This window comes from Falco punctatus, assembly GCF_963210335.1.
Source record: "Falco punctatus genome assembly, chromosome: 6".
In the NCBI taxonomy this organism is placed as follows: domain Eukaryota; kingdom Metazoa; phylum Chordata; class Aves; order Falconiformes; family Falconidae; genus Falco; species Falco punctatus.
The window spans coordinates 20219602-20233933 of record NC_137585.1 but is presented as its reverse complement, the minus strand read 5'-3'; the positions used below and the strand labels follow the sequence as shown (position 1 = coordinate 20233933).

General features: G+C 39.4%; 1 long non-coding RNA gene across 1 annotated transcript in view; it reads left to right on the top strand.

Moving 5' to 3' along the window:
• The window catches only part of LOC308065325, a 65885-nt gene extending 51553 nt beyond the window's left edge, over positions 1–14332 (top strand). The window contains exon 2 of the long non-coding RNA XR_013928738.1: positions 1–14332. This exon is cut by the window's left edge and continues 37359 nt beyond it. This is a non-coding gene — a long non-coding RNA (uncharacterized lncRNA).

The following is a 14332-nucleotide window of genomic DNA, read 5'->3' as shown; positions in this document are numbered from 1 at the left end:
CCTTCCCACCTGCATGATTTTGTGGTGCTCTGCAAGTGGAGGAAAAAAAACCCCAAAAACAAAGACTAACTCTAAGATTGTGAAATTTATATAGGCACATTAGCATATGACATTTCAACACTTTTGCCATCCCTGTATTTCTGTTTTTTTCACTGAATAGTGTGCCCCCCCAAAACCTGAGTTAGTGCTATGGTGAGCTGGCTCTTGTCTATGTTATCTCTCACAACCACTTCACAACAAAGCATGTTCCTAATGCGAATTCTTATTTCATGAAGCATATTTCCCTCACAAGTTATCAGTTAACCCATTTTTGCTTTACCATAGATTTTTTTCCCAGCTTCTCAAGTTCTCTTGTGCTTTCAACTTTATTCATCTCTTTGCAGACCTGCCAACTCCTTTTTATGAAGTTTTAGGCTCTAGACACAGTATTTTATGCAAAATATTGCGTTAGATTCAATAAACTTTTTCTTTAAAGAGTATCAGAATGATTTCTAAGAAGACCCATGTATCGTATCTCTCAAAATACACTGACAGATGGGAATCTTTCAATACTGTAGTCTCCAGGGTGCCTCTAATGACTTCCTGAACATAATCCAATGTATCGCAGGACTCTGAAGTATACTTCATCTTCCTAATGTTTCTGATCCCAATATTTATCATTGGTTCAACTGTATTTGCAGTCTCCTCCAAGAGCCTTATGATTTACATGAGGATCACAGTTTTGGTTATTGCTGAAACTGTTATCCTTTATGATAATAGATGAAATTAAAATAGAAAATAATAAAAATATACAAGAAAAGAGAAGAAAGATGGGAATGGTGAAATAACACATTCATTCAACACTTTCTTGAAGGAAACTGATGAGACTGAGGAAGTAAGGGATTGCTCTAGGCATTGAATCAGCTGAGGGGTTGAATGTGGAACAGCTGGAAGTACAGGTATAGAATTCTGTTCCCCTGGAGGGAGGATGTTTCTGGCTAAACTAGGAAGAAGGAAAGATGTGGGAAGGCAAAAATATGCAGAGAATGGAGAATATTAGCCTGATTATGGAAGCTTGGTGAAGCTGGAGAAGGGGAAGTAAATGTAAAACTAAATTTGAGCTGGAATTTAGCAAGAGTAGACCTAGTGATAGGGAAGAGTAGCAAAAACTGTTATTGAAACCCAAAAGGCACAACAATAACCGTGCTGATGAAAACACCTTTCAGTTTTTAAATGCTGTGGTCAATAATGGGGTTTGGCTTTTTCTTACTTGTTGGTGAAAATACAAAGCTATTCTAGTAAATTATCTAGCTATCATAAAACGCCGACAAAAAGTCAGTGTGAAGACACGCTTGGAACAGTATAAGTAGTGACAACCATATCTCTGAGACTGCCTTCTGCAGAGGTGAAATGGGCACTTTCATTCAAAAATTAACTCATCTTTACTGTAATAATAAAATTATTTTCCATTGCAAATTAAGTACATGAATAATCTTTAATTGCTACACACTAGATTGACTTTCATATTGTGAATAACTAGACTTGAGTTGGTTAAATGATTCTGTATGATGTAACTGTTGATGAGGTCTAGCAACGGCTTAATCTGCCGTTATCCCATTGGTTTACTTTAAAAAATTTGATTTTTGATTCTTCATTAGGTGGACAACTAGCCTTCAAACTGGTAACAAAAGCAATGAAACATCCCCTTTCGTCCAGTCAAAATGGACAGCTAGTGACAGAGAGGAGTGGATGAAGGGGTAAGAAATGGACTTCAAGGTATAGATAGTTCAGTGGAAAATATAGTCCAACGGATAAAGGAGGCTGAAGTGCAAGTTCCTTTCTTGATTAAAAACAAACAAACAAAAACCTCCAAGAAATAACAACAAAGCTTTTCAGACCAAATTACTGCAAGGGTAGATCTGAGCCCAGATCATTACAATTGCTCTGGGCTGCATTGGTTTTCACTGAAACTGAGATACTTGCCAGGCTTTCAGTACCGAGGAGCTCCCCATGTTTCCAGTAGCTGAATACTTATTCTGCGACCTTATCAAGGCAAATCCTTCAAAAGACAACTAAATTAGTTCTCTTACTTGCATGGGTTAGTTGTTTTTGTGGTGTGTGTTTTTTTTTGTATTCAAACTATTAATGAGATGTTCATGACTTCTAGTAAGGTTATCGCTCAAATTTCTTTAGCAATTGGATATGAACTGGAAAGCTGTCAGCGAAGTTTCAATTTTAATTACAGCACTAATCTGCACTTCTGAAATTGTACTTGAGGTTGCTGGCCGTATCTTCAGTGACTGAAAGGAGTTTAACTACATCCAATAGCATTCAAAGGTCAGTCTGCAGCTGAGGTAATGCTTTTATCTATTCAGAAAGCAAAAACACTTCAGCCAAGCTTAATCTTCCCCTGCCTTATATGCATGAAGCTAATACATCACAAACTTTTAAATATTAATTTCTATTAGGTTTCCCCTTGTACAGGATCCAAAAAACGTAGTTAGGATCTTTGGAAAAATACTATCCTATAATCTATAAATCATTTAAAAAGCTGAGATCCAGTAGGATCTCAGTTTCTACTGAGTTATAAAAGACTGTCTACTAAGACAGAGATTCTTAAGGTAACTTTTTTTCATATTCCTAATTTTACATGTGCGCAATTTAATAATTGTTAGTATCGTGTAACTTAATTTATACTTATGGTTTCTGCCTTGTGCTGGAATTCAAGAACATTGCACAATTGATTCAAAATCTCAACAAAACAGCCACTGAAGAATAATTCAATAATCCCTGTCCATGTGCATGTGTGACTTCTACCTGATACGTTAAAGATGTCTTTCAAAGACTGTGCAGTTTCCCATTGTTACAACTTCCCGTGGAAGCAGTACTCCTTTTTAGGACCTTGATTCCTCTTTTGCCAAAACACTTAATTGCTAAACAAGAGGTACAAACCCTGGACTGAAACAAAAAGTATGTCGTGCATATAGGAGAGGGGTCACGAACTTTAAGCCAACTAAACTTCAGGGATCTGTGGACTCAATCTGTCTGAACAGCAGAGGAATTGCACTTGTTCTGGGGCAGTGGTTCCAGATTTACACTAGTATGAGTAAAACTAAGTGGCCTAGGAGTTTTATTCAAATAAGAATTGAAAATTATCTACTACTTGAAATCAAAATTCTAAGCACTTGATTGTCACGGAGAAACAGTTATCAACATTAAGAGAAGATAAGAAAGCAGGTGAGTGCAGCCAAATGTCAGTGTACTTTGCACACTTCTGATAAAAGAAATAACCCCTTCACAAAAAGCATGGTAGCTGCCTTTTTTTTTTTTTTTTTTTTTTTCTCCAGTAGGAATGCTACACCCATCAGCATCTCTGGCAGGCAACAGCAAGTCTAAAACAAATAAAATTTAGTGGCAATTTCCTGGCCTGGCTTTCTAATACCAAAACTTCAAGTGTCTAATTAAAATATTTCTTAGAAACAAAATAAATGGAACCACTGACATAATGGGTCCAATATTGTGCTGCGCTTGGTTTTAATGAGGCTTTGTCTTCAGAAGAGGTACAAAAATAAGGGCAGAATCTGGCCTGTATTTGGAGAATCACATTCAGAATACGACACAGCTGTTAGATGCTAGTATGTAAGAGAAACAAAGGAATTAAGAGGATGGTAGTGATAAATCAGGATATACCCTTGTCTCAGAAATCCCAAAGCAGATGCCTTAAAATGTGCTCAATTTTACCTTGTGACATGTTCATTCCCCCCACACAAGGGAGAAAATAACCAGGAGATACGGTGCATTGCATTTACTAACTAAATTACTTTTAGAAAAGTTGAAGAAAGGAAATGGTTGAAGTCTTTTCTGCTCTTTGCATATTCCCAGTGCCCTCCATACATCAACCTGACATGCTCTGGTTTTAGTTCAGTGCCTACAGATGTACACTGGGCTGTCCATTTAGGAAAAGAAAAGTATACATTTTGATTTTAATTCACTAGACTCTTACCATCTTCACAGAAATAGGTACTTGATAAAGTACCAACTTTATGAGTATATTATCATTTTAGCTTTCTAGCAACAGGTTAGTAATCCAAATTTTTTTTGGTATCCCAACAATGAAAGAGAACATTTGGAGAGTCTGTAACTTGTACCCTATCTACCTTTTGGCTGTTTCTGTTTGTATTGTGTAAATATTTTGAATGCTTTTACTTAGTCTTTTGAGGATATTTGCAGTCTCTACGTGATATCAAGAGGCTTTTGTCTGGAGACTGCAAAGGTTGAAGTATGTCTAACATTTATGTCAGCTTTTAGATACTTGACTTTGGTTATACAAAATTATGAAATAAAGGGTTTTTTCTACTGCCTCGTTAAATAAGTAGTGATATTTCTGCTGTCAGGAGTAGATTATTTTGTTTTCTTGCTGAACTGTTTGCAAACTTTTGTGTTGAGGAGGCTTGGGTGATAGACAAGACATAGCAAGAAAATTGGGCATTTACTTTCTTCTCAAACCTGTTATTTTTATTAGCAAGCAGACTGTAACAACAAGAAAGTCTAATGTAGGTAATAATATAGCATATAATCACCTGTGGAATAAATCCAATCTTTCCATTAAATAGTGAAATTAATCTTTTCAGGGTTGGTTGTTTGCTTGCTGTTTTAAACTTTCTGTAATGATCACACTCCTTTCAAAAACCAAGGAAGAAGTAAAATCATCTACCAAGGAAGGAATAAAAGCATCTATGCATTGTTTTTTTCACAATCCTTTGAATTATTTTTTTTCCAATCTTAACCCACTGGTACCCTTCTTTAGTCCAAAATTTTCGAAACAGATGCTCTGCTATGTGGCGTGATAGTTTCCATTCAGTGTGACTCAAAAAAATCTTTCTGTTTTTCTGGAAAGAGAAGTCAATACCTACATGGACATTTTTACACATCAGTGCAGTGTCATTAAAGGCAGAACAACAGTGAAGGACAAATCAACAACTGAGAATCATTGCTAATATGAGTTAAAGAAGTAGAAGTGAGAGCAAGCTAAGATTGTGCTTTGGGTGCTCTTCCAAGAGGGATGCCAAATAAATACACCTCACTCTGACCAATTCTTTCAAAAAAAAATAACTGAAGATATGCTAAGACCTTGGGGGGAAAGTAAAGGGAAGTTTACTTTAACTTTGGATAGATGAAAAAGAAAGTCTTATGGATGCCAAAATGTCAGACGTTCTCAAGTCATACTTACTTTGCAGGCATTTGCAAGGTTTTAGCTGCCTTCTATCTCACTGGTCCTTCAAAAGGGATACCTTGCATTGCCAAGAGCCACTTTAAAATCCATTAAACGTAAGTAAAATTGTCAAGCCCATTTCCTCTTCTTATGTCTCTTTCATAATAAGCAAGGAAAAAAAAACCACACCAAAACGAGAAAACATTTTGTTTTAAGATACTCACTTGCTTCCTTTGTTCCTAAAATGTTTTGCTGTAGCTGAGGAGCTCTGCTGCTGAACTGTTATAGTTCTGTGCATTTCTTTTTCCAGAGTGGAAAAAAACTAACACAGTGATCAGGACAAACTAGTCTGGGTTCACCGCAGCCAGCCTGAACTGCAGGTTCCAGACCTGAGAGCTATGTTTAAAGAGCTATGCATTTGTTCCTTCTGGAAAGCTGTAGTAACTGGAGTCTTCCACTCTACTATTTTTTGTGGTTTCCTAGACGCCCTTCTTGATGTACTTCCCATGTACAGGAATGCGAGATCTGTTGAAGCTACACTCTCTTCTCCTACAGAGCACAACCTTCTCTCCTCTCTCTGATGTTCCATGCACTCACTGAGCATCCCTGGTATCTTGCACACCCACAAAAGAGCTAGGAGGGTAGCAGAGCTGAGACCAGCAATCCTCTCCAGAGATTCTCCAAGACAGACATTCAATCACTGCTTCTAAAAATGTTTATTATTGCAGCTTTTCAAAATCACAGAATGCTGGGCCGAATAATATGGCTGTTAATGATCCCAGCAGCAGCAGATTTAATTTTCTGCAGTTTTGCATCTCTATATTAATGTAATTGGGCGTATACCTTGTAGGAATCAACCTCTTTTCCTTAACACTCCACTTTAAAAAAAATAGGAAAAGGGAAGGCAAATAGGTTTTCTTGCAGGAAGTTGTTTGCAGATCTGCATTCTCAGGCCTCTTCACTTGTCTTGTGTGGGCTACCTGTTGCATCCAAATTAGAAAAAAAGCTGCTTGAATTCAGACTGGTGTGTTTCACTCAACGTGCTGTTGAGGGCAGAGGAAACACACCTTATATGAAAAGTTCATTGTAAATCTAATAAAATTCTTAACATCTCATCAAATACTTATTATTAGCCAAGTTTCAGTTATACTAAAACTTATGGTTGCAGTTATATGCAGTTAACGTATAAAGAAACTCTAGTATCTCTCCTTTTCTCTGATGCTACGCTTACCCTACCACTGCCCCTCTGGGTCCTAGGGTTATAGACTTCAGTATGGCAAGGGGACAGCTGTTGTCAAGTGATCAACACCCCTTTGCCAGGAGGAGAAGGATGCAGGTTGTTTCTTCCTCCTTGTTTCAGTTTCCATATGTGGTCATTTTTATATTTGCCAACAAGCTCTACACTATTCTTTTTCTTCATTGATCTGCAGTTCCACGTTATATTGAAATTTACCATATCTATTTTATATATTGAGTGCTTGTTCTTTTTTACCTCCTGAAATAATTTTTGCCAAGTTCTTCAACTGACTGTGGGAGAGTGGTTTATAGCCCTAGAATCATCCTGTATCCTTGCTCCTAGGACCCTGAACCTGTAACTCCTCCACGCTGGTCTTCCTCTGGTAGGTATCATACTGTGCCTGCATTCTTCCAGGAAAAGCCTTTGTGCTGGGGTGATAATTCATTATCCACAAATAACTGTTTCTTGCTACTACCTGTTACAACAATACATATAATAAAAGTTATGTCACACACCTGGACAATGCTAAGCAAATGAAACAAACTAGGTTAATAGTCACTGGATTATTAGATTGTTACAAGCAAACAAGTGAAAGCAAAGCTCTAGGTAAATCAAGACAAGTCCAGAGAAAGCCTGAGAAGCCCCAAGGCTTGGATTGTCCATGTGATGCAAAACCTGCTGCCTATTACAAGCAAGGCCATCAGTGTATCTACTGGTCTACAAGGCTTTGGGTGTTTAAATACCTCAACTGTCATAACTGTTTAAGTGTTTCTCTTTATGGTACCCGAACCCACCCCAGTGTCAGCAAGGGCAGTGTCAGTGATGCCTGCTGCTACACATGGCCCATAGCAGGGGACATGACACGCCTGCCTGCATGGAGGGCAGCTGCTCTCTCACCAGCATCCCTGGGCCTTAGATCTCCTTCCTCTTCTCCATGCTTGCAATGTTGCTTGCTGTAACTGATTCAAGATCATTTTAGTCAAAGGATCAGAGGCCTTTTTCTCTGTATTTCCATCTGGAAGGACTAGTACTCTGAGGAGAGGTCGTTTCATTTTGGTATAATAGGGTACAGCCATAACATTTTAATACAGTAGGCTCTGTGCATTTGGGTATGCATGCAGGGAGAGATGAAGGCAAAGAGGATGCCCAAGTGACATCTGTGAAGTAATAGCTTATCCCTCCCTTCTGTACAGACATGTGGAACTAAGGCATCCTCTATTCCACACACACACACACCCCCCTTCTCTTCATCAGTCTGGTGCTGTTATTTCCAAAGACTTTATATTGTTTTACTAGCTATTAAGTGCTTCCTATTAAGACAGTGGACTTTAAAAGCACTTATTCTGGTTTTCTAAGGGTTTGCAGAGGAAATATTGTAGGTCTGGGACAGGCAGAGTAAAAGGCTGCTGAGAAAGCATACCAGTAACCGTAGCTATCAAAATTGCCTCTATTTTCCAAAGTAAACTTAAGGAAAAAATCTTTTTTAAGAAGGTATTTGCTTAAAACTAGTTGTTGCTTTAAATGTTGCAGGTAATAGATGAGCATTATTTTCATTAGGACACAGGGCTGGTTCCTCTGTGGTGAAATGATTAATTGTTATTTATGCAAACAGTCAAAAAGACAGGCTGTATCAAAGATGTGCATAATGGCTCTTTTTTCATTTAGTTCAACTGCTGCACTCGCCATACACAAGCAAGATCTAATTCATAAATCAGGTGGTGGTGTTATCCTGGGCTTGCCAGCCCAAGCAGTTGCAATTGCAATTTTAAAAGTGCATTTTTACCATGTTGCTATCTGGTTTATTTTTAATGTAATAAAATTTGACTTTTTACTGTCATAATGATTACAACCTGGAGAGTAGCAGCATATTACCTGGTTTATTCTAGCTCACACGGTTTTCCTTGTCTGCTGTGTTTATGCAGCCACTTTGGACTAAGGATGGGCTAAAAGTGCCCTATCTGCATGAAAGGATTCTACTTGCAAAACGTATTTATCAGGCACCTGAGAGATGTACTGTCCTGAGGTAAAAGGCAACTAACAGAGAGGCAATCGTGTGAAGGAATGAAGACCAGATACCTGTCTTCAAATTTGGTGCTGTGACTCAACAGGAAAAGATGTCTCTGCTGAGATATTTCAGTGTAAACAGTCATTTATAGGATTGAAATAAAAAAAATATTTTAAGTTTTGAAAATACAACATATAGGCAAAGAAGCCAAAATTTACGAAATCGTATTCATGCTTAAACTCAGTCCTATTTACCTTTTATTAGTAGTGTAAGACTGTGGAATGTGACAGGTGATTAGGAGGTAGGCAGCATCAGAAAGACCTTTTAAATAGTAACTTCAAACACAGCCTTTTTTTCTCTTTGGTTATCAGTTTATTTAGGTGTGTTATAAATAGCAAAGATAGATTGTTCGATACTTTCAATAGGAAAGAGCGGGGGCAGGACAGGGAAGTAATAAGTTATGAGATACTAATCATATTTTCATCAACAGAAAATGACTCACAATTCATAAAAGCTTTCTTTATACTAGAATACATTGTTTAGAATTTTGTTTAAAAATTAAACAGAACATCTAACTTTTCAGCAGCTGCAACTTCCTGGCCTGATTTCCAAAGGACATTCTATAAATAAAACATATATTTTAAAGCTTGAATTCTCTGTAGAAGAGCCTATAGGCAGCATCAGTGGGATATTGTTTTTCAGCACAGCCTTATTAATTTGCCAACTGAACAATGCTTTTGTAAGGAAAGGAATGAGTAAGAAGTGTGTTTTGAATTGGCAAGTCAGAATAAGGTACCTTACAAAAACAAACGTGAAAAAGAAAAGATCTCTGCAACAACCAAAGCAAAATTTATGCCAAGACTGCTGTTCTGAATAGCAGTGTATAGCAACATGGCAAGATTTCAGTCAATTCACCACCTGTGAGTAATCTTCTAAATAAAGGTATAAATTTCACAGTAAATCCTTCTGCAAGGCTTTCAAAACCCTGCATGTTAACAAGAAAATATAGAGTGCACAATTCAATATGATCTATGAGGGAAAAGGAATGGCAGAAGATAATCCCTCTGTCGCTTTTTTGTCACACAGGCTATTTGCACATACTTGCATAAATGACTCGGTTTCTTTTCTGGTGCCTTTGCTGAGATGCCATACGATCCCGTAACACAGAGTGCATTACAGGCAATGAAGGATAGGCCTTAACTAGACACTAGAAAAAAGGAAAGTCCTTTTTGAAAACGTTTTTCACCCTTTATTATTAAATTCTGCTGTCAGAGGTGGTGATTCACAGTATCTCAGGAGCAACTGAGCCACCTTAGAGCCAATAGAGGCAGAAGGGAGACAAATCAGGCAGTGCTTATTGGTAGGCTGTTATAGCATAGGCACAGAAGGCCACACCACAGTGGTATTTCTCTATTTATGACATGTGTATGGATATATATTTTGTTTATTATTTGCTTGTTTTAATTGCATATACTTAGCCAGAACAATGTATGAAGGTGCACAAGTCCATGAGACTTGATGAGATGTACCCATGGATCCTGAGGGAACAGGGGCATGAAATGGCTAAGCCACTGTCCATCATATTTGAGAAGTCATGGCAGTTTGGTGAAGTTCCCACTGACTGCAAAAGAGATAATATAATCCTCATTTTTAAAAAGGGAAATAAGGAAGATCAGGAAACTACAGGCCAGTCAGTCTCACCTTGGTTTCCAGCAAGATCATGGAGCAGATCCTCCTGAAAACTATGCTAAGACATGCAAAATAAGGACTTGATTGGTGACAGCCAACATGGCTTCTGTAAGGGCAAGTTGTGCCTGAAAAATCTGGTGGCCTTCTATGATGGGGTTACAGCACTGACAGATCAGGGAAGAGCGACTGACTTCACCTACCTGGACTTGTGCAACACATTTGACCCTGTCCTGCATGACTTCATTGTCTCTAAATCGGAGTCATGGATTTAATGGGTGGACCACTCAGTGGATAAGGAATTGACTGGATGGTTGCACTCAAAGAGTTGTGGTCAATGGTTCAATGTCCAAGTGAAGACTGGTGATGAGTAGAGCTCCTCAGGGGTCTGTACTGGGACTGGCTTTGTTCAACATCTTAGTAAGGAGCATGGACAGTGGGATCGAGTGCACCCTCAACAAGTTTGCCAATGATACCAAGCTGCATGGTGTGGTCAACACTGGAGGGAAGGGATGCCATCCAGAGGGACCTTGACAGGCTAAAGAGGTGGGCCTGTGTGAACCTCATGAAGTTCAACAAGGCCACTTGCAAGGTCCTGCATATGCGTCAGGGCAATCCCAAGCACAAATACAGGCTGGGCAGAGAATGGCCCAACGATGTTGCATGCAGCCCAGAAAGCCAACCGAATCTTGGGTTATATCAAAAGAAGCATGACCAGCAGGTCGAGGGAGGTGATTCTCCCCCTCTATTCCGCTCTCGTGAGACCTCACCTGAAGTACTGCATTCAGTTCTGGGGCCCCCAACAAAAAAAACCCAAACAAATGTAGATTTGTTGGAGTAAGTCTAGAAGGCGGCCATATTATCAGAGGGCTGGAGCACCTCTGCTACGAAGACAGGCTGAGAGAGTTGGGGTTGTTCAGCCTAGAGAAGAGAAGGTTTCAGGGACACCTTATAGCACCTTCCAGTGCCTAAAGAGGCCTACAAGAAATCTGGAGAGGGACTTTTTACAGGGGCACACAGCCATAGGACAAGGGGTGATGGCTTTAAGCTGACAGAGGGTATATTTAGATGAGATATTAGGAAGAAATCCTTTACTGTGAAGGTGGTAAGATACTGGAACAGGTCTGTTACCCAAAGAAGCTGTGAATGTCCCATCCCTGGAAGTGTTCAAGGTCAAGTTGGGTGGAGCTTCGAGTAATCTGGTCTAGTGGAAGGTGTCCCTGCCCATGTCAAGGGGCTTGGAACTTGATGGTCTTTAAGGTCTGTTCCAACCCAAATCGTTCTATGATTCTGTGAGATCTGGTCTCCTAATTTTAGTAAAGGCTATATCTGTAACATTTAATAAACAAGTACAACTCCCTGGCCAAGTGGCACAACACAGTGTGGCTTGCGTCTGTGCACTTAAGCTCTCATCCTTCCTCACACCCTTTGCCTCCCCTAACTAAGGTGGCTACATCCAGGCTGCTAACCATGAGTGGTGCCTCACATGAGCTATCCCCTACCCCCTGAACTAAGGCCAAGCACTGACTGGGAGAGTAAGCCTTCGAATGAGCCATAATTGTGCCAGGAAAGATGCCAAAGGCGAGGAGGTATAGATAATTGTGGCCCAGTGCTCAGTCTGTGTCCTGGCCTAGTTCTGTTTACTGGAATAGACAGAGCACATAGCCAAAGGGGTCAGGATGAGAGCATGGCACTGAATGTTTTTAGCACACCAGGGACATTTGCCCTGCTGCCCCTGGCAATGTTTTCTCATGCACCATTTCTGTGTATATGCTTGTTCCCTTCCTGTCCTTGCTTTCCCCTGCCTGCACCCCACCTTTTCATGCACATCTCAAAGAGACTGTCCAAGCAAAAAGCTTGCAATTATACTTTGTCCTGATTGCGTCCTCTAATGATTGGAAATGTTTCTTGAATTTTAATATGCACAGCCATGTGAAGGCCAGGCACATCTGGTGTGGCAGCCCCAGTCACAGACTTGGAATGAAGTACTCTACCACCCTTTAAAAAAATAATGTTCCCAGGAATGTACAGGACTGCAGGAAGCTGCCTGCTGCCCTGCCAAGGAGCCTGTAATAGTGTGTGCACTCCTGTGAACTTCTGCAGAAGTCACATAGTTTAATTTTTGACTTGGTTTGATTCCAAAGGAATACAGACCTCTAACCCAGGCCACCCTGTATTACACACCAGTGGACTTTCCCACTGATGGGCAGTGTATGCCTCTGGGGTACAAACACAAGCTGTGGGCAACAGCAGAGAACCTCGTTAGAGTGGAATAATTATCACAAGTAATAATAGTGGGGCTGAGTATTTTCTCATGTTAATGTGGCAGCAGTGTGGGTAGTAACGCCATCACAGAAAAGGCAGTGATAGAAAGGATGGATTTGCTAGATGGCTGACTAAGGTGAATTCTCTCCATTTTATGTGGGTGAGTTCATAAAGTGAATAAAACGCCCCCGCAGTGATCTATGAGTTCATGCCCTGCTGCCTTCCACCAACACAAGAGCTCCCTAGTGCCCAAAGCTTCTCTAAAAATGCCCTATAGGATCTAAAATCACTGAAGTGTTTGAAAAATTTCCTAACGTTTAAATTCATCTGTCTGTGATGGTGGAAACCTGGTGGAGTGGTAAGAATTGCTTTCAGGATGTTCTGGGTCAGACCTTAAAAGCTGAGAGCCACAGCTTGATTTGGGCTAGCCATCCTATGGGTACAGAATGTTAAGACATGCAACCCACGAGCATCATTTAGAACTGTCAGTAAAGGGATGTGTGTGCTTGGAGGTTATTTTAATCCTTATTACTGTTTACAGAGCAATTAACCAAAGAAAAGCTGTCTTCTCTAGGGAACGCTGCAATGAGTTCTCTTCAACAGTTAAAATCTAGAGCAGGGACCTAGAAAACAAACACAGAAACATGGACATAAAACTATGCAAAGGGGAGGAGGCATGCAGTTTCATAAACTCCAACACGAGAGCTGATCCTGCTCACACTGAGATCAAGGGCAAACTGTCTACTGGCTTTGAACCAAGAACTAGTTCAAAATTAAGATAATAGGAATATTTCCTTTTTATTTGCCTCTTTTTTTTTTTTTTCCTAAAATGTTTATTATTTTGCTTGTTTGAAAGTCTATTACCTCCATTCTAAGAAGTGTTTTCTTTTCCAGGATCAGAGATGGCTTACATTCTTCAAGTGCAATTAATTTCCAATAAAATGCTCTATGTTCCATATCAACAGTTAAGATTTCTAGATTGTAAACCTGACAGGTTTAACAGATTTATTCTTGTTTTCTATTAGCACGAAGCTAAGATTTTGAAGTTAATATTTAGCGTGCTGTGGAGACTGAGCCACTCTTTCTGTGCCTATGAATTTGCTCTGTGGTGAAACTAAACTGCCAAAATAAACCAGGAAAAGCAACTCTTTCCTGAAGTCACTGAGGTTTGAACAATTATAGTTTTAACATTCAATGCCACAAAGCAAAAAGATGTAAAATATAAAATCTATTAATAACCAAAAAAGCAAAAAATTAATAAGAAAATATCCTGTAATTAAATATTTACTGGAGAACAAGTGGCTACCTTTGAAAATAGAGGTAGATGAGAACTGTACAGAAAAAGCTAGGCTAGTGCAAATTGTCATTAATTCCTTTATGACACCATGGACGTGAACAGCCACGGACTTGAGAAATGTCATAGGCTGGAGCTCTGGGTTACTGTAGCTCCCAAGATCCTTACCCGAGTTGTGGGCAGAGAAGAAGGGATTGCAAACCTGCTATTTCCTGGTATTGCTGGAGAGCAGATGGAAGTCTCCTATCAGTATATTACTGTAACACCATATCACAGTATGAAAATGATTGTGATCATGCCTTACGTAAGCTCTTGATCTGTGCTGGACTATGGGAAGACTGGGGCAGAAAGGCCACCTGTGTGTTGACCAGGGACAAATGAAATCCTTTTTTACTTGCCTGATCAGAAGCTCTGGTTGTACCTATTGGGGTGTTAGCTAAGCCTCCCCCAAATATGCAAACAAACCAACCCCCTTGTTGTTCAGTTCCTGGGTTTAAGCATTTTAAGTATTTGCAGTGAGCTGTGTTTGGATTCTTAATGGATAAACAATCTATTTTTTTATGTAAAGCTTATGTCTATAAAACAAACACAGAATCTGATTCATTTTTCCAGTGTAAGGAAAAATCACACTCAGTGCTTTTATTTTTTTTTAAA